The sequence below is a fragment of the Lagenorhynchus albirostris genome, chromosome 1 (assembly GCF_949774975.1).
Source record: "Lagenorhynchus albirostris chromosome 1, mLagAlb1.1, whole genome shotgun sequence".
Taxonomy (NCBI): Eukaryota; Metazoa; Chordata; class Mammalia; order Artiodactyla; family Delphinidae; genus Lagenorhynchus; species Lagenorhynchus albirostris.
Genome location: NC_083095.1, coordinates 83,831,336 through 83,851,398, shown reverse-complemented (window position 1 = coordinate 83,851,398; position 20,063 = coordinate 83,831,336). Strand labels below are relative to the sequence as shown.

Below are 20,063 nucleotides of genomic sequence, written 5' to 3'. Positions count from 1 at the left end.
GAAATACAGATAGAGGGCTGCTGACCTAGGTGTGTGAACTAGTTGGCCACTTCTCTGGGTGACTGCTGTTCCATCCTGCAGGACCTTCTGAGAAGCTTTATGAAATGTACTTCAGAACCTTCCAGAAAAAAGGGGGATCACTTATACATTGGCTCCTATGGAGTTACCCCGGGGATGTTAACTCCCTGCAGTCCTAGGTGGCTCATGTGTCAATGCCAAGTGGGTCCCATGGTTGTCCCCGACACCAGGGTGTCAGGAGGCTTTAAGAGGCCTGCGGAGGGACACTGTTGGCTGCACTTGTGTGACACTGGTTGAGGCCTGTGTAAAACTGGTTACCACAGTGGGGTACCAAACCAGAGGGGAGGCCGAGGGAATCTGAAGTGGTGCACGTGACGTGCCCAGTACAGATGGGGTAATTGTAGAGCTCTCCTCATAGGACTGCTGGCCCTTAGCATGTGGCCATCAGCATGGTGGTGACTCTGATCCTGACATCTCCCCTGCCTAGTGGACACCTCAGAGGCCTGTCATGTCCAAAACAGAGCTGTGGTGCATGAAAGGAGAGAAGGCTAGCACTCCCCTTGACAAGGATGGAAGAGGCCCTCGGGCCTGACAACACGCATATGGTTAAGGCATTGCCATCTACTTCGTGACCTCTAACCACTGTTTTTTAGAACTACCATATGACCCAGCAATCCCACTACTGGGCATATACCCATATATATGGAATCTAGAAAAATGGTATAGATGATCTTATTTGCAAAGTGGAAATAGAGATACAGACGTAGAGGACAAACGTATGGATATCAAGGGGGAAAGGAGGGTGGTGGGATGAATTGGGAGATTGGGATTGACATATATACACTATGGATACTGTGTATAAAATAGATAACTAATGAGAACCTACTGTGTAGCACAGGGAACTCTACTCAATGCTCTGGCGCGACCTAAACAGGAAGGAAATCCAAAAAAGAGGGAATATATGCATACGTGTAGCTGACTCAGTTTGCTGTACAGTAGAAACTAACACAACATTGTAAAGCAACGGTACTCCAAAAAAAATGAAAACAAACCAAACGAGACCAAAACAGAGCTCTGATTCCCTGCCTCTCCCCTAGCCCAACCCTTCCTCCAGTCTTCCCCATTGTAGTTCAATAGCCTGGATCTATCTCTCTCCGCCACCCCTTACATCTAATCCATTATCAAACTCTAGCTTCGAAGTATACCCCAGTCTGACCTCCTCAGTAACTTCTGTCACAAAGCAACCAGCCCAGGCCATGGCATCTTTGCCCACACACACCCGTCCCCTCCACGTTCCCCACCTCCGCCCCGGCCCACGACAGTGGCCTCCCAGCTGTCTCCAGCCTCTGCTCTTGCTTCCTGACAGTTTATTCTCCCACAGCAGACAGTGAAAATGTTACTCCCTGATTAAAGCAGCCCTCCAATAACTTCCCATTATCATTTTTCTAATAACAGCTTTATTGAGATATAATTCACATACCATATAATTCACCCATTTAAAGTACACAATTCAATAGGTTTTTTTAGTATATTCACAGGCCTGTGTGACCATTACTGTAATCAATGTTAGAACATTTTCATCACCGCGCCCCCGCAAACCCCCCTCCCGCCCCTTGTATCCCTTAGCAGTCACTGACCCATTTCCTCCCAACTCTCCCAGCCTGGGGGAATCTACTTTAGAGACTAATCTACTTTTTAGTCTCTATGGATTTGCTTATTTTAGACATTTCACATAAATCGTGGAATATGTGTCTTTGTGACCAATTGCCGTTTCCTGTAATTCTTAAAATTAGACCCAAACTTCGTGGTCCAGTGCCCACTGCAGGCTCCCCAGCTTGCTGCCTGCCTGTCGGGCCACGCCTCCAGCCTCACTCGCTCCCTCTGTGCTCCTTCACCCTCAGGATCCCGACCTTTGCTTTTCCCTGCATCCGTCCTGGATTCTTTCTTAGATCTGTGACTGAGCCAGTCCTTCTCCTGATTCAAGTGTCTGCCCGAATGTCACCTCCTCAGAGAGGATTTCCCTCTTTTCCATCCCACCCCCAATCTCTACCCCTTCCCCTGACTATCTGAGATTATTTACTTGTTTACATACTTGTCTACTGGCTCTCAGCCCCTTTAGACCTCTGTAGGGTGGAGATTTTTGTCCTGTTCACGTTCGTATCCTTAGCACCTTGGGCGGTGCAGGGGTTTGGGCGAAGCTGGGGTTTGACATTTACTGCACAAAAGATTGGGTGATGCTTCTGGAAGTCCCGCTGAGGAGTTTCCACAATTCCTTCCACCACCTAAAGCAGGATGAGACACCTTGAAAGTTACAAGTTCTTCCCTAGATCTAATGAAAATCCACTGTGTTATAGCTTGCATTCATTTTCTTTTCTTTTTCTGCTGGGTATCGTGGTCCTTACTCATAGACCACCCACCCCGTTGACCAGCTGAGCTCTCTTGCCTCAGGCTCTCCTCATAGATTCTCTTCCTGGAGTCCCTTGCTCCCCTAGGGAAGGGTACCCCAATCGTCAGCTGTGACAGTTACGGCTCGAACACAAATGAAACAACATGGCCTGGACCACACAGTCCTCAGCTATCCGTGTACCCTCACTGGCCAAGCTAAGTGCTCTGGGCTTCCACTCTGGACTTGGCCTTCTCCATCCCTTGCTTCTTTGGAGCCCTGACATTGCCTCCTTGCCTTCTCTTTAAAAATCTCAGCCTGGTGGGAAAACAGGCTTTTTCATACGTTGCTGGTTGGAATGAATATGGCACAACCTCTACGTAAGACAGTTTTCAAGGTGTCTCTAAATTACAAATGTCCCAACCCTTGGACCCTGTGTACCTGTGCGCATCTGGAAGGACAGATCCCGCACTGACAGCAAAACATTAGAGACTGACCACCTAGTCCCATCAACAGAGGACTGGTTTAGAACAAGGAACACTTTGCAGCTATAAGAGAAAATGGACAGCCCCCTATGTGTGGATATGGAACAATCCCCAGCACATAGTGTCAAGAAAAACCATGTTTATAGTAAACTCTCTATAGAATAATAATGAGGAAAACCAAGAAAATATACTTACATAAAGAAATACTGAAAGGATATAATTTTTTTTTTTTTTTTTACGTCGGGGATGAGAACTGTTAGGAAAAAATTAGGAGGAAGAGTTCTCACTGAGATTTTTATGTCGTTTTTTTATTTGAACCACGTGACTGTAATTACATATTTCAAATAAAATAACAAAATATATTGAAAGATCACAGTCCCATTTTGGGGGTTCTTGCCTTCTAAGGACTCTAAGATTTTTCTTTCAGGAAATTGAAAGTGCTCAGTAGTCGTGGCTGGGTACAGATAGTAACCCCCTGTGATGCTGGCTGTGACGCCTGGGGTGCGGCCTGTCAGCTCAGCAAGGACAGGCCTTGTTTTATTCATCAGGGTGTTCCCAACACCAGCACAATGGATCACACAGAGCAGGCACTCACTAAATATTCGTTGACCGAAATACAGATAAAAGCATGCATAGAAAGATTCCTAACTCAATAATGGAGCATTTCAATCATGGTGAAGGGTCCATATACTGATACAAAATTGTCCAAATGGGTGAATCTGAGCAAGGAGGAAAAAGACAATGCTGTTTAAGTCAGAAATGAGAAGGTGGCATTCCGGACATGGGCTGTAGCTCTCCCAGCCACAGATTTACTGGAATTTTCTTGACACATGGGGTCTGGACAACCACAATGAGTAAATGCCCGCGATAGTGTAAGAACAACAATAAAGCAAAAATACACAAGTCAGTAGCCCCGTGTAGGCAGGATCACCTCATCACGGGCCTCCTCACCTAGGCCCGTCTTCTCAGGAGCTCAGAGTTCTTTCACGGGGCTTTGCCTCCGTACACCTGAGGGCAAACGGAATCAGCGGTGACTCCCAGCCAGAGCTCTATGCTTGCAGCCACGTGGCACCACTGCAAACCAGCCAAGCACAAGTCTGGAGTTCACAGTGGACTCCTGGCACTGGCCAGGGTGGCTGGCGTCGGCCCTACCCCTCTAGGGGTGTCAGGTTATACAGGAGCGAGGACCGAAGCTTGCCCGGTGCTCACCCAGCATGCCTCGGGCACCCGATGGCTGCCACCCTGCGGTTGTCCTCGTCCTGAGGCAGGGGAGTGAGGACCGAATCTGTGGCTTTTGCTGGGTCCTCTCTCTCCCTCCTCCCCACATCTGACGCAGGGGTTTCTGCAGATGGGTAGCTCTGTTTCCTTTCAAGCCTCCTTTGCCAGATCGCCCTCCCTCTTCTTATCCTGGGTGGGGGAGTTGTCTCTGAGAGGGAGCTGGGCTTTTTCTGTAGACTGGAAGCCACCGAAGCCCTGAGCCTGAGGCCATAAGGCCTCACGGGGAAAGTGTCGAATTGAAGCAATTTGCCTGGGGCTGGACGTGAGATAAGCCAGAGCCCTGGGCCCTGTCACCGCCTGTACCTGTCAGACCGGGACCTTCCCATCCCTCCATCTACCAAGCCTCTGGACCCAACTGAACCTCCCTCGGTTGGGACTTGGGCGGAGCACCTCGTGTGGCACCAGCCAGATGTCCCCCTGGGATTTGGGTGCAAGCCCAGCGGCCGGGGGCGGCGCAGTGGGCAGGCTGCCAGCCATAGGCTGATCCTCCGGACCTCGCTCACTGGTCCTGGGGAAACGTCTCAGCAGGAAAGCCCCCACATTTTTTTGCTTCATTGCCTCAGAGTGAGTAGTGTTCCGAGGTGTCCCTTGAGCACATTTGGCCCGGAGGGCAGCTGGGTATCCGCCTTGGCTCTGTAGCAACCTGCCCTTTTCTACGTGAGCCAGAGAACAGAGCCTGCCAGTGTCTAGCGTTGTGGGTTCAAGGCTGCCTTGACCAGCAGAGGCCTGGCCTTGCCAAGTCTCACTTCCCCCTCTTCCTTCCTGTCCATCCCACTCACCTCTCACACTCAACTCACCCTCTGCTTCAGGACCTCCCCTCTCTCCCCTCCCCCGGGGGGATGCCGCGCCCACCCTAAAGACCACCAGCTTCTTCCAGAAGTCAGTGGAGTGGAGCCGGGGAAGAGCTGAGAGGCCCTGTGGAGAGCGTGTGTGGTCATCCCCAAAATGGCAGCCCCTGCCTTTGGCTTTAGGGGGAAGCCGGCAGGCCCCTCCCAGGTTTGGTCAGTCAGGCAGAGCGCTCCCTGTGGCAGGTCCAGGTCAAAGGACTCGTAAGACCCTCCTGTGTCACCCCCAGCAGCTGGACCCAGGCTGAGGAGCCCCTCCCAGGAGCCTCAGGCCTGGGGCCTCTCAGGTTCCCTCGGAGGGAGGGAGGGAGCTGCCACAGAGCCAGCTGCATCTGTGGGAAACCACACACCGCAGCCTGCAGGTGCAAGGGGCCTGGGGGAAGGGGAGAGGATTAATTAACCATTTCTTGGAAGCAGGGCTTCTCCATTCCTTCCATTCCCAAACTGTGGCTTCCCTAAGACGCCAGGTACCACACTCGGTGGTGTGGAGTGGGTCCGGGGCCAAAGAAAAATCAAAGGACGTGTGACCCAGGGATGCAAGAGACAGGTCCCCGCCCGAGAGGCCCTGAAGCCTGCAGAGAGAGGCCAGGGGACCATCGTTGACTCTCGGCAGGCTTTGGAGGCTACTGAGAAACCTTGGGTGTCATGTCCCTTTTCAAGGCTGGTGACCGGTTCCCTGGGGCAATTCCACGTCATGAGACACTGCCTGGGGGGAGGTGGTCAGGAGCCTCCTCCTGGATGGCACTCACCCCCGCCCGGTCTGTCCACTGAGGACCCCTCAGAGGGCTGCCTCAGGGAGCAGTAGGCCTGGCCTTGGAGGAAGGACTGATGGCCAGCAGGCCTGCTCCCACTCAGCCCGGGGCCTTGGGGTGGTAACCATTAGTGTCAAGTGAACTGTGGCTTGGACATTGCTCTGGGGTTTCCAGGGGCTGGAAGCCATTCAGGCGGAAAGCTTTCACACAGTCCCCGGAAAGTGCTCCTTTCTGCTAGACCTGCCCCCAGAGGTTAGTGTTGTTCTTACGGCTGCCCACCTGCCTGCCCAGGTTGGTCTGACTTCTCATCCTGCCCGTCCACCTGCCTGCCGTGGAGCACCCACCAAGAGCAGTCTTCTGGGCAGGAGGCCTGGAAAGTGCAGGACCCTGTGGAAAAGGGCAGCCTTGCCCTTGTTTTAGCGCCCCCTTCTCTTTCTTCCCAGTATAAGTCATAAATCATCCCCCTACTCTCCTGATCTTTCCTAAATGCGAGAAAGGTTACATTTTCTAGGAGGAACTGAGTTCATTCTGCACATGTCTGAGCACCCACTGCTTGGCAGGCTGTGCTAAACCTTGGAATATAGAGACATGTCCTTGTCCTGGAGGAGCTCACAGTCTGGCGGGATAGACATTCACACTCTATTCAGAGAGATAGGACTCTTCAAGGGAAGGCACCACGTTCTTCAGGGACAGGAGGGGCCGATGATAATCATGGATGTCTGCAGAGAGCTCACAAATGTTATACAAAATGTTACACACAGTGCTGGTTGTTCGAATGAAGCAGAAAGGGGTAAGCCAAGGCGCTTAGGACCAAACTGGGGAGATAAGAATATGAGTCACAATACAGGGCAAGAGTGAACTGACTGACCCAAAGGGCTTTTGGAATTCAGAGCAGGATAACTTCCCACTGGGGTAATCAGGGAAGGCTTCCAGAAGGAAGTGGTATTTCAGCTAGGGCGAATGTCAATAGATAGACCTGAATCGGGGCGGGGGGGGGCCTTGGTGCCAAAGCAGAGACTGGGGGATGACTCCTCCTTCTGGATGAAACACCTGTGGGAAAAGTGAACAAACAAACAGGATGAAAGACTCTACCAAGATACCAAAGTGAGGGAGTTGTCTCTACTACTTTTCCTCTGCCTCCACTTCCTTGGGAGGGAGGGGGTGATTGCCTATCAATTTCTGACCTTATAAATTAACCCCATCCTATCTTTCCATCCTCAGCTCTCTCCTTTTTGCCATACAGGGAACATCCATTACAACTGTGGTATAATACAAAAATCTATTTGGGCTTTGTCCCCCTTACCTGGTACAGAGCTTTAAAAAATGCAGCTATTTCCTAAGTAATAGGAATGTCTTTTGTTATTCACAACCAGCCCTTTCTGCCACAACTGAGTTTATGCTAATGAGGTGACCAGTGGTAGGTCCTTAGGTGGTTTGAAGGGGGGCAAGGGGGTGAGGCGGGACTGGCCCTGCTAGAAAGAAGGTGGGAAATTTCATCCCCACCCCACTTCCAACCTCTCTGGGGAGAGGTGGATGACTGGAGATGGAGTTCAATCACGTGGTCAATGGTTTAATCAACTGTGCCTATTGCGTGAAACCCCACATAAAAATTCTGGACCCTGAAGCTCGGTGGAACTTCCTGCTTGGTGAACACACCAGGTGAGGTGACACACCTGATCCGTGAGGAGAGGGCACGGAAGCTCTGCACTCTGCCCCCCAGACCTTCCCTATTATGGATCTTCCCTTTGTTCTAGAATTATAGTTTATAATAAAACTCTAAGTATAGCACATTTAGTGAGTTCTATGAGTCATTCTAGCAAATTATTGAACCTGAAGCAGGGTACTGGGAACTATTGTATGAATTCGTAGCCAAGTCAGACAGAAGTATGGGTAGCCTGGGGACTCCATCTGCACCTGTCATCTGAAGTAAGGGCAGTCTTCTGGGGGAATCTGCCCTTTAACTTGTGGGATCTGAAGCTAAGCCTGAGGAGTTAGTGTCAGAACTGACCCTGAACTGAATCGCGGGACTCCCGGTTGGTGTCAGAGATGTGTCAGTACAACAAAAGAGGTTTCCTTATAACCTTCCCTATAAATCACATGCATTCCTAACCTGTCCTCCTGTCTGAAATGTCTCTCTAGCCTCCCACGCTCACTAGTCCACTAATTTCAGCTTTTCCAAATCCTTCCTGTCCTTCAAAGCCCACTGCTTTTACAACTTGGTACTACAAGGGCTGTGCTGAAGCCTTTCCTCGTATGCAGAAATCTGGGCCTCCTGCCAGGTAGCATGTTTGGGGGAAAGGGATCTGGGGGCAGGAGGTGCCCCAGGCAAAGGAGCTGCTCATTAAATGCTCCTGGACAAGTAGAAGGAGAGGGCTGCATTGCAGCGAGGAGGGCTGCGGGCCTGGCTGAGCTCTCCTTGAAGAAGCAGCCTCTGCTGCAGGCCTCTCCACCTCTCTCCTTCCTCTGTTCCTGTGAGAAGCAATGTCTTGCGGTAGGCAGGGGCTGGGGGGTTCTGGCTCTGCAGGTCCCAGCCCCACTGGCCCTGATGGTAAACACAGAGTTTTGGCATCTTCTCTGTAGTGATGGGCAGTGTTCACCCAGGTCAACAAACACACACCTTCTTGTGCATGTACCTTTGTGTGTGTGCATACACACACACACACACACACACACAGAGGCAGGAGCATGCCAAGCCCATGTCTGCATTGCTCTGGGCTGCAGTTGGGAAGTGCCCCACGTCGGCGTGTTCTGGCCGATGGTCTGGTCCTCTCCCCCTTTGCTTTTTTGCCAACACTGCTCCTGGCAGCGTGCGGCCCTGCAGACTAAAGGCCAGCAGAGACCAGCGTGTTCCCCTCTCCCACACCCTCTAGGCTCCCTTCCACACCCCACACTCCACCCCGTGCTGAAGCTGCCTCCAAGAGCCTAGGGTTGTGGCTCCTTCTTTTTTTTTTTTTTGACATAATGAAAATTTATTTATTTATTTATTTTTTTAACATCTTTATTGGGGTATAATTGCTTTATGTGGCTCCTTCTTAAACAACTCAAGACAGCGTCTAAGCCACGTGGGTGACCTGGTGGGAGGCCAGAGAGCAGCGTCACCCCACCCCCCACACCACTGGACGATGAGCAGGTAGTAGATGGATGGGAGCTAAACTGGACTCTTCCCTCAGGTGCTGCTGAGGCCTGGGAGGCAAACATGGAGGGTTACAGAAAGCGATCCAGAAGGCATTTAGGAAGCCCAAGGGAACTGGTCTGCCACATCACTGCCCACAGGGAACTGGTCTGAGCTACCAGGCCTAGATCAGGCTTCAGAAAAAGCACAGCTCCTGTGATATCTGGACTGCCCCTTTCTCTCCCTTTTCCAGCACCCTTACCCTCTGAAAGTCTCTCCCAGTATACCCTAGGTCCTAGGAAGGCAGAATAGTAGCCGTTTATTTTTAGCTTAACTGTGGCCTGAAAGGCTTGGTCCCCAGGTGAAGGCATTTTAAGGAGCAGCTTATATGGGGAAGAGCATTGGGAGGGTTGGGCTCTCTCTTTCCTTGCATTACTGCACCCCACTCTCTGCTCTCAGGCGTGTCCTTTCTCCCAGCTCATTGCAAAGTGGGGGTGGGCAGCTGTGACTGAGGGATGACCTCGAACTATTGAGAAGGATTATAGCTCTTCACCAAGTGTTGGGGAACCTTCTATAAAATTAGCTCCTCCTGAGGTGTTCTCAGTCCGACAGACCCAATTCTCTTTATCATGGGGATCTGGGGAAATAAAACCCTACCATCTCAGGTCCTAAACTGAATCCCATTCTATTTTATCTAGCCCTCAGTCAGATGCTCATCCTAATTTCTCTCCCAGCTACCTGAGCACCAGTTACCACAGCAACCCCAAAGCTCCCTCAGAGCACTGGACTCTCACATTTTAAACTGGAAGTCACCCTAGAGCTCATCAGTCCCAACTTCCCATGTTACAAGGAAGGAGACTGAAGTCCACCTATGGGAAGTGACTTGTCCAAGGTCACACAGCTTTTCAGTGGCAGAATTAAGATGAAAACGCTGCACTTTGACTTCCAAACCAGTGCTCTTTCTGCAAAGCCACACCACTTAGCATCCCCGCTGAGCTCAGAGTTTGGGATCTGGAGTTTAGGTCCTAATTCTAGAGACATCATGGGAAATTCTAGGATGAGGCCTGCATGAAGAGTCAGCACCTGTTTTCCTCCTGAAGCTCTTGTTTTGTGTTACATTGCCTCAGGCAAGGCGGGGATGAGGGGGGCTGCTGGGCCATGGTGTGCCTCTGCTGGGCTCCCGGCTTGTCCAAACCGACCTGGGGAGCAGGTGTGGGTCCTCTGTCCCCAGAGCTTCTTGAAGAACAGTTTGTTCTGCAGGGGCTGCAGCCGGGGTAGAAGGAGAGTGACAGACACCAGCACAGCCCTGGAACCTGCTGCAGCTGCTTCCTGTTGTCAGATGGCTCTCCGGCTGAGGGGCTGAGCTCCCTGGCACCCCGCTCGCCCCTGCCTAGCTCTCCACCAGGACCCAGCGACCTCCCGTGGATACAGAGGAAGACCAGGTTCAAGGAGTGAGAGCTCAGAGGAAGGAAGCGGCCCAGGGCCAGGCACACTTCCAGCCTCATTCTGTGTAAACGGGATCCCGTCCCCTGAATGTGTATGTTCACTCCTGCCTCGCCTCCCCTATCGGGAAGACTTTCCCACCATCCCCGTAAAGCCAACTTCTCCCTGTTCTCTGGGTCCCCTCGTCCTTGTGCATGGTGACACCCCTGCCCCACCATTGGCCGTACTGGACCGTCCAGTATGAGCGTGTGGGCCCCAACCTCACACTGCCTCGATTTGTGGTTTGACATTTCACCTGGGTTTGTTTTGTCTCCTCTTTAAGACTTAAAGACAGGAGAATTTGGGTCCCTAACCACTGCCCCCTATTTCAGACAAGATCCCTTACAGAGCTGAGCTCAGAGCTGACCCTCTGGTAGGGACACAATAAATCCTCGTTGAATGTCCCAACGTCTCTGTCCTGGTTCCTGTGTGAACTGCAGTCACCCCAGACTGGGGCGTTGGGGGAGGAGAAGGAGAAGAACAACTTGGGCTTCCCTGCCCGGAATTTTCTGCCCGGTAGTCATGATGGCTCATTATGGGAAGCTGTCCAAGGCCTTGCCCCTCTCCAAGCTTGCTTCCAGATTCCCCTCTGACTAATAATGAGAGTATTACGGGGCTGGCCTGAGTGGACCACCTCCCGTCTACACAGGATTCCCCTAGTGTGAACGCTTGCAGGTAGATGGCCAGGGAAAGGGGAGAGTGGTGGGCACCTGCAAGGAGGCCGCTATCCACCTCAGGGCACCGCTCAGAGCACTCCCAGTATGGGCTCTCCAGCCTCCATCTCCCTAGGGACTAGCTCATTGTCCCCAGGGGGTCTTAGAGGGGCTGGGGTAGGGGTGGAGGGAGCACTAACCTCGCACTCTCAGCCCAGCGCTCTTCCCCCCATTGTGAAATGGCCTTGGATGAGGGCCAAGCAGGAAGTCTCCTCCTATAGGCTTCAACTCAATTCCTGGCACCTGGGGTGTGAAGATGGGCCCCAGGCTCTTCCCTTCCCAAGGGAGGCCTGAGCTTGACACTGAGCCTGCCTGCTAGGAGACAGCCTGAGCTGCCCTTGGCTAATCGAGAGGGCCCTATGCCTCCCCGACAGGTACGTGGGACATTCAGAGGGGTGTGAAGGGCAGTGGAAAGTGCATGGGCCTGGGGCTCAGGGTTTCCAGCCTCTACTCTGCCATTATGAGCTTTGTGACCTTGGGCAAGTCACTTTCCCTCTCTGGGCCTCACTCAGTTTTCTTACTTGTGACTAACTAGAAGGTAAAGCATCAGACGAGAAAGATCTCGCAGGCCTCTCGAAGCTTGATAGTATGACTCACTGAAGTCAGTGATTCATTGATGTTATTACCAGGACTTGGCTCTGGTCTGGCGGGGAGTCTGTTCACTATGTCTGTCTAGGTTTCCCCATATAAATCTGCAACTCCTGGTTTCTCAGAGTGGGCTTCCCTGGACAATCAAGGATGAATGATGACAGAGGCCAAGAGATGAAGAGCATCTGTTACTTTGGGGAGTTAGGACACCTGGGTAATTTGTACAGAAACTCTGGCTACATAATTTCCTGTCCTTCAATTCCAGGCAGGAAATTTAAAAATTTGGGATCCCTAATCATTATGAATAAAGGGACCCCTTCTCCCACGCACTAAACTCTTAAAAGTAGGGGGAGGAGGAAGGCAGGAAGAGGACAGCATTCTTCACACCCCAGACCTCTAGCCTGCCTGGGACAACTTGAGTGATAACCACGCCTGCTTTTCTTGGTCTCAGTTTCTCCTCGTACAACCTGGGGTGTGGTGGCCCTCGCCTTCCTGAGGTTCAGCAAGGAAGGAAACCATCGATGAGAAGGGGAGACCTTGTTAAAGCTCACACGTGTTTCATGAGTGCCGCCACCCAATTCTACACACGGCTGACTTTCCAGACAAGGGGGAACAAGGTGCCCATGGGGTGTAGTCTGTGGGGTACTGGGAATTTCTTTGAAGCTCCCCAGAGCCACAGCACCTGAAATCCCACCATTAGAGTCTTTTCTTTGTTTAATATTGCCTAAGTTACCTCCAAAAGTGGAGTGAGGGCTTCCCTGGTGGCGCAGTGGTTGAGAGTCTGCCTGCCGATGCAGGGGACACGGGTTCGTGCCCCGGTCCGGGAAGATCCCACATGCCGCGGAGCGGCTGGGCCCGTGAGCCATGGCTGCTGAGCCTGCGCGTCCGGAGCCTGTGCTCCGCAACGGGAGGGCCACAACAGTGAGAGGCCCGTGTACAGCAAAAAACAAAAACAAAAAACAAACAAACAAGAAAAAAAGTGGAGTGTGACGTATCTAACCATCCGTCATGAACATATTAACATGATTTAGCTACCAGAGGGGTGGCCTCTGCACTGGTAGCTGAGGCTAGTGAGAGACTGGAGTTTGGTGTGGGTGGAGGGGAAGGTGTTTCGGAGGTCTGAAAGCTTGTACTCAGGGCACTGCTTGAGTAGGAGGGGAACATAACAATGAAACCCGGCCTTTCTCTCGTGCTTTCTCACGTACCACTCCCCCAAAGCAGTGTGAGCAGAATAGTCCCATTTTACAGTTGAGGAAATGGAGGCTCATAGGGATTAAAGAAGTGACTTTTCTTCAGAAGCACAGCCAGAAGGTGCTGAATTGGGCCTAGAGTCCAAGAATTGAGAACCCAGGAGGCAGGATTTTGCCTGTGTTGGGGGATGGAGGTGGGGTGGGGGACAGGGGCTTGGGAGGGAGTAGGGGAAAGATGACAGGTGGAGAGCAGAGCCCCAGGTTTTTCTACTGTGCCCAGAGCTGGCCTCTTTTCTGACCTCCCTCCTTTCTCACCGTCTCCTACCCCTTTCCCACCACCTTTTAGGACATCTGAAAGCCCTGCCTCCAGCCTGGGCTGCCCTCAGACTGCGCCATTTGCCTGTTCCTCTCTCTGTCAGGGCCAGCGCAGCATGGCGGTTGGCTCTGAAGTCCGTGGGCCCAGGTTCGGATCTGCACTCCACCGCTTACTGGGGGTGTGACCAAGGCACATCCTTCCACCTCTTGGTGCCTCAGCGTCTTCTGCCAGAAAGTGGACGTCAAACAACATTCACCTCACAAGACTACTAGGAGGGTTCAGGAGAGAATCTAGTTAAAGCGACCAGAAGCGAGCCTGGCACTAGTCATTTCTCAGTAAATATAAGCCAGGTATTCTCTGAGAAAAAAGGAGTCTCTCGTCTTAACACAGAACTCGGTCCACTTCCCATGACCCCAGCACCTAGAACAGTGCCGGCATGAGTGGGTGCTCATTTAGTCTATGCTCAGTGATGGAATGAATGATAATGTCCATTACAGAGAAACTCCTAGCCTCAGCAGAAGTGATTCTGAAAAATGATGTTAACAATCTTGGATATTCTTATGGTCTAAGGTCATGGGACAAGACCTGGGAAGGCTAGGGCTGCCTGTGGCCGCACTTGTCTGACAAGGTCAGGGCGTCCCCTGCTGGCCCCAAGGAGTGCTGCAGGCAGGGCCCAGCGGGGCACTCCCACTCCTGAGGTGCCTGCCTGAAGGGGGGCCTAGTGGCACTGCCCACTTTCCCTACCTCGCCGTGAGCAAGGGGAAGTCCAGTGCTAACCACTGGCACCCATGGGCTCTGGACATTTCCCTAGGGCTCTCAGGTGGGGCTGGGGGGAGAGAAGCAGTAGCTCATACATTTGTTCGTGGAAGAGGCTTCGGCAATCTAGTCTAAGTCCTTAACATGATGATGAAAAAAAAATTAAATATATCTATTGGGCACTTACTGTGAGTGCTTTACATGGATTATCTCATTGAAACCTGCAAACAACCCTTCGAGGTGGGTACTACACAGAGGAAACTATAGATAGGTGCCTCTATCAAGGTCCCACACAAAGTAAGGGACCAGCGGCAAACCCAGGGCCCCTGACCCCCAGTCCAGTGCTCTCCTGCTGCCTGTCCAGGACACTGAATCCAGGAGTACATCCTGGGGGCACAGGGAGGGGCAGAAGTCCCTGGAGGACTGAGTCTCCCAAGAAGACACACAGTGAACATTTGTGGATTGACTGACAGAAAGAATAAAAGAACTGGTAGTTCCAAGCGTCTGGTTGTATTCAGCCCAGGGAATGTGTTGCCATGGCGATCAGGAGGTTATTCTCTCTCTCTGGGGACCCAGACTTCTAGAACACTTCTAGGATATGTGTGGCCACCTCCCTCTGGCCATCCCTCTGCCTTCTCTCAGATGTCTCCACCAGACCTAACCACCTCCCAAGACTCAGGAGGGCTCCCCAGCCTTAGGACCTCATGCCTGTCCTAAGTGGGCCTGAACCCAAACCCACCCAACACCATTTTCTGCTGTGTTTTGCTGATACCTTCCCTCCTTCCTTCATCCTTAGCTGATCTTAAAGTCAGTACACTGGGCTACATACCGTGAGGCAGGTCAGAACCTGAGGTGTGGTCCCCCTCAGAAACCAGCACAGTATCTGACAAGATGGGCACTGATCCATGCTTGTTGTCATGATTCGCTTCTGTAGAATAAATCTATTATACCTTGACAGACAGGAGAGGGGAACAGCCAACTGCAGTCCAGTGACTAGGGCTCAATAATGCACACCTTAGCTCATTTCCTCCTTCCCACGACACAGTGAGGGAGGCGCTTGGATTACATCTCCATTTTATGAGGAAATTGAGGCACAAAAGGATTTAAGTAGCTTTGGAATAAGCAAAAAAAGATTAGTGGGTGTTTCCAATGGAAAACTTGGCAGTGTTTAGAGTACATCCTCTGGGCTATCTGATTAGAGCTCATCCTCTGTGCTGTCTGATTAGAGCCTTTCATTGCCTTTCAGCTTGTTTGCAACTGTTAACGGTACAGAACTGATGGCAATGCAATGATTCCTGTCTATGGATACTCAAATTCTGTTTGTTCGAGGGACAACAGTCTCCTCTTGTGGAAAAGTCAGTTTGCTTCCGTTTACAAGTTGATCTCAATATTCCTGTTCTATATATGTGTCTGTTCTTTGGAGTCTCCTTTGAATGACTTGTAGCATCTACCTGGTTCCCTCATTAATGATAAGGGAAATAGATCTTGAGTATGTGTATGAGAGTCATGATTTCACCTTTTAATGTTTTTAATTATCTTTTAACAGGGGTAACAGGTAATTTGCCTCCGGTTGCTTAGACAAGGAGAGGTAGACCTGGGGTTCGAACCCAGGCAGCTAGGATGCAGCATCTCTGTTTATAACCATCACCCTATGTTCCAGGTACTGCATAACTTGATTGCTTTAGAGTGGCTGCAGCTGTAAGTAAATCAGACCCTTGATCCTACTTCAAACCCTATAGCTCTAAAAGCTAATAAACTAAATGGTGGAACACGTGTGACCACAGCATTTGGGAGCGAGAGCTCTGGGTGGTGTGAGCAGGACACTCCTCCAGGCCCTTGGGCCACTTCGGCTCAGGAGCACTGGGTGTTATTTTCTCCCACGCCTTCCGGTAGTGGCCCTGCACTCGGGCTCAGGTAGATGCCGGTGCTGTGGGCTGAGGGGCTCTGTGTTGCCCTTGGTTCTGCCCAGCCCTTTGCTGAAGGCCCGGATGAGGGAGGAGATTTGGGGGCCATTTTCCATTCCCCAGGTCTCCTGCGGTGAGGGAGAAGGAGCCGGGAGCTGTGTGGGCCGCGTGGTTGGGAGACAGTGACCCAGCTGCCTGCGGCACGTACTCTTCCGCTCCAGGCACCAAAAGCCACCAACCTGATCGCAAGGTAGGATTTCAAGTGCTTGACAACATTAGAATTTTTTTTTTTTCTCTGTACGCGGGCCTCTCACTGTTGTGGCCTCTCCCGTTGCGGAGCACAGGCTCCGGACGCGTAGGCTCAGCGGCCATGGCTCACGGGCCTAGCCGCTTCGCGGCATGTGGGATCTTCCCGGATTGGGGCACGAAACCCGTGTCCCCTGCCTCGGCAGGCGGACTCTCAACCACTGCGCCACCAGGGAAGCCCAACATTAGAATTTAACAACATCTTGGGGACTTCCCTGGTGGCGCAGTGGTTAAGAATCCGCCTGCCAATGCAGGGGACACTGGTTTCAGCCCCGGTCTGGGAAGATGCCACATGCCGCACAGCAACTAATCCCGTGAGCCACAACTACTGAGCCTGCGCTCTAGAGCCCGCGAGCCACAACGACTGAAGCCCGCGTGCGTAGAGCCCGTGCTCCGCAACAAGAGAAGCCACTACATTGAGAAGCCCGCGCACCACAGCAAAGGGTTGCCCCCGCTTACTACAGCTAGAGAAAGCCTGTGTGCAGCAACGAAGACCCAACACAGCTAAAAATAAATAAATTAATTCATTTAAAAAAAAAGAATTTAACCACATCTTATTGACAGAGACTTTCAATATCTTTGTTCACTGAGCTACCTTTACTCCTGACTGATCATAAACAATTCCATTTTTTCTTATCAGGGAATTTATTTTCAGATGTATATTTTTATAAATCGATTCACTTGTTGCTTTTATTCATTGTTTTTAATTTTTAAATCTAAAATTTTAAAATGTAGCCACATTATTTTGTTTCATAGTACTTCTTTTTATCATTCTTTTATTTATGGCAGAAATACTGGTTTTCCATTTATGATAATGATATTAAATAAACTTGTTTAAGTATAAAACGAGTCAACTTAAACGTGTTAACTGATAGTGCAGGTGGTATTTGGTTAATGGCAGAAATCAAGATGGTGGTGTCCAAATGATGGAATTTATATATTATTATAAATGATAGCACTGTTTATTACTCTTTATTGAGCATTTATTACGTGTCAGCCTCAATGCCAGCCACGTATTGCTGTCCAATAGAATCTGTGCTGATGGAAATGCTCTATATCTGCACTATCCAATCCACACGGGGCTACTGGGTCCTTGAAATGTGGCTAGTGAGACTAAAGAATTGAATGTTTTCTTTTATCTAATTTTAATTAATTTAATTTTAAGTATCCATGTTTACCATATTTGAGCAAGCGTAAGGGTCTTAAATATAAACTCTTTATAACAGCTGTGAACTATTATTATTGCCATTTTGCTGATAAAGAGATTTAGACTTTGAGAGGTTGCCTGAGGTCACATAAGTAGCAGAGGTGGCATCTGAACCCAGACGCATTGAACTACAGAACAGGTGCTCTTAATCACTTCCCACAGAAAAAGCCCAAAGAACATTTTGTCAGTAGTTGAATTGTACTGGGCCACGTGTGATCCTAAAACTGGCAGACTTGTGTATTTCTTTTACTAGAGTGGCTTGTTCTGTCATGAGATGGCCTTGAGGTATCACACAGGGTGGCTGGCATGACTGTTGATTTTTGAGTGGAACTGAGGTGTGACTGAGCCCGTGGGAAGCAGTGAGATGTGTCCACATTGAGGGCTAATCCTGACACGGCCCCAGATGAATCATGGCCTCCAGGCTCTGTGCTCCTTGAGCACAGGGCCACTTCCTTCACCCTGGTGTCGCCAGTACCAAGCCCATGGCTCTAAAGGACATTGGTCAATGTTCAATGAATGATAGAGGCTTAGAGCACAATGGTCATCATTTAGGCCAACCTTTGGATCACACAACTCTGTAACTGGTTTCACTTAAATTCATGACCATAAATATCAAGTGAGCCCTCACATTCCCTGGCAGTCTGACAACACATCTTAAATATGTTCAGTCTCTGATGATTTCACACTTTCTTCCAAATGTCCAGCACCCTGATTATCTTGTGGCTTTTGGTTCTCCAGGATCTGTACCTGTTTGTAATCCTCCGTTGTGTGGGTCTTGGTGAAAGGCAAGGAATATAAAAGGGTCAGAGGGTCACTCCCTCACCTACCCCAGGACTTGGGCTCAAGCATATGATCTAGGATTGGCTAATCTGGGGCTTGCAACTAGGACTCTGACTTCTGAGCTAGTGAGACCAAGGCCCACGGCTCTTTAGAGGCTATTCATAGTGGTAGTCATTGCAGGGTAGTCTTCCGCTGGCAGCCCTATAGGAGGAGTTTTCACCAGACCGTTCCAGTCTGTGCTAGTTCCATGGGCATATGAAGATGACTCCCCAGTTTGTAGTTATAACTTTTACCTCTCCGCTGAGCTCCAAACTTGTATATGCACTTGCTTACTTAATGGTTCCACTTGGATATGTAATAGGCATCTCAGATATTACAAGACCAAAATAACTCTTTTCATCTTCTTATAAAACTATTTACTTCTCATGTCTTTCCTATCTTAGTAAATGGCACCACCACCCACCCAACTGCTCAAATTCAAAAACCTATGAGTCACCTCCGATTTCTCTTTTCCTCTTAATGTCCACAGCCAGTTGAGTACGAGTCCTGTTGACTCTACCTTCAAAGTATACACTAACCTGATCGCAAATGTTGGTAGCACCTGGACTTTTGCAATAACTTCTGCGGTAGCCCCCAACCCTTCACCAAGATATCTATGTCGCAATACCTGGAACCTGTGACTATGTTACCTTACATGTTTAAAGGACTTTGTGATTAAATTAAGGATCTTGAGATGGGGAGATTATTCTGGATTATCCAAGAAGGTCCAATATAACCACAAGGTTCTTATAAGAGGGAGGCAGGAGGATCAAAGTCAGTAGTAGGAGATGTGACAATGGAAGCAAGAGGTGGTAATGATGTGAGCAAGGGGTCACGAGCCAAGGAATGCAGGTGGCTTCTAGAAGGACAAGGAAACAGATTTTTCCCCTGAAGCTTGCAGATGGAATGCAGCCCTGCAAACACATTGATTTTAGACTTCTGACCTCCAGACCTGTAAAAGAATAAATTCTTGTTGTTTTAAGCCACTAAGTTTGTCAGATTTGTTACAGCAGCAATAGGAAGCTAATACAACCCTCTAATTGGTCTCTCCATTTCCTGCCTTGTCTCTACAATGCCTTATCTACACCACAGCCTGAGGATCTTTAAAAAGCTAAATTGGATTGTCACCGTTCTGTTTAAAACTTCCTTACCAAGAAGCTTTTCTTTGTATTTGGAACAAAATCCAAACTTACCAGGGCCATCGGCCCTATATGACCTGGTCAGTGGATACCTCTCCAAGCTCGCCATACTCCTTCACCCCTCCTTCCACATGCCACCTCCACCCCACCCCCAAGCCTTGTGGACATGGGGCAACTTGTTTCCCCATTGGGGCCCTTGTTCTAGCCATTCCCTGTGTCTGGAACACTCTGTTCCCAGATTTTTGAATGGCTAGTCCCTTTAGCTTTCAGCTCAAAGTTCTCCTCTTGAGAGGGATTTCCCTGACCCCAACCTAAAGTAGTCCCCCTGTCACTCTCATTTGTATCATTCCTGTTTAGTTGTCCACACAGCACTCTTTATCTGAAGCTATACTTACTAGTTTACTGTTTATTTCCTCACTACTCCTTTAACCCAAGTTTCAGGAAACCAGAAACTTGTATCCTGCTGTAGCCCCCTCTCCTTTAACAGTGCCTGGCATAGGCTAAGAGACCCTCAGTGAAAACCCATTGCATGATTTCATGCTTGACTTTTCCAAGACCTAGTGTTCAAGTTGGCTACTGGCAGAGCAGGGCCTACACCCCAGGTCTCCTGACTGAACCCAGAGCTGAAACTGAGACATGGCTCCAGGCCCTCTTGCTAGAGCTGGGGCCACCCAGCCTGGTCAGAGAAGAGGGAGAGTTCAGAGGGAACTCATGGAGAGTTCCTGCCGTGGGAACTTATTACAATGACAGTGGTAATGAAAATAGCAGCT

At 50.2% G+C, this 20,063-nt stretch overlaps 1 non-coding gene across 1 annotated transcript; it reads left to right on the top strand.

Moving 5' to 3' along the window:
- Positions 1-543: 543 nt before the first annotated feature.
- Positions 544-669, top strand: LOC132506355 (U6atac minor spliceosomal RNA). The gene has a single exon (XR_009535797.1). It is a non-coding gene; the product is annotated as a U6atac minor spliceosomal RNA (small nuclear RNA).
- Positions 670-20,063: the final 19,394 nt, after the last annotated feature.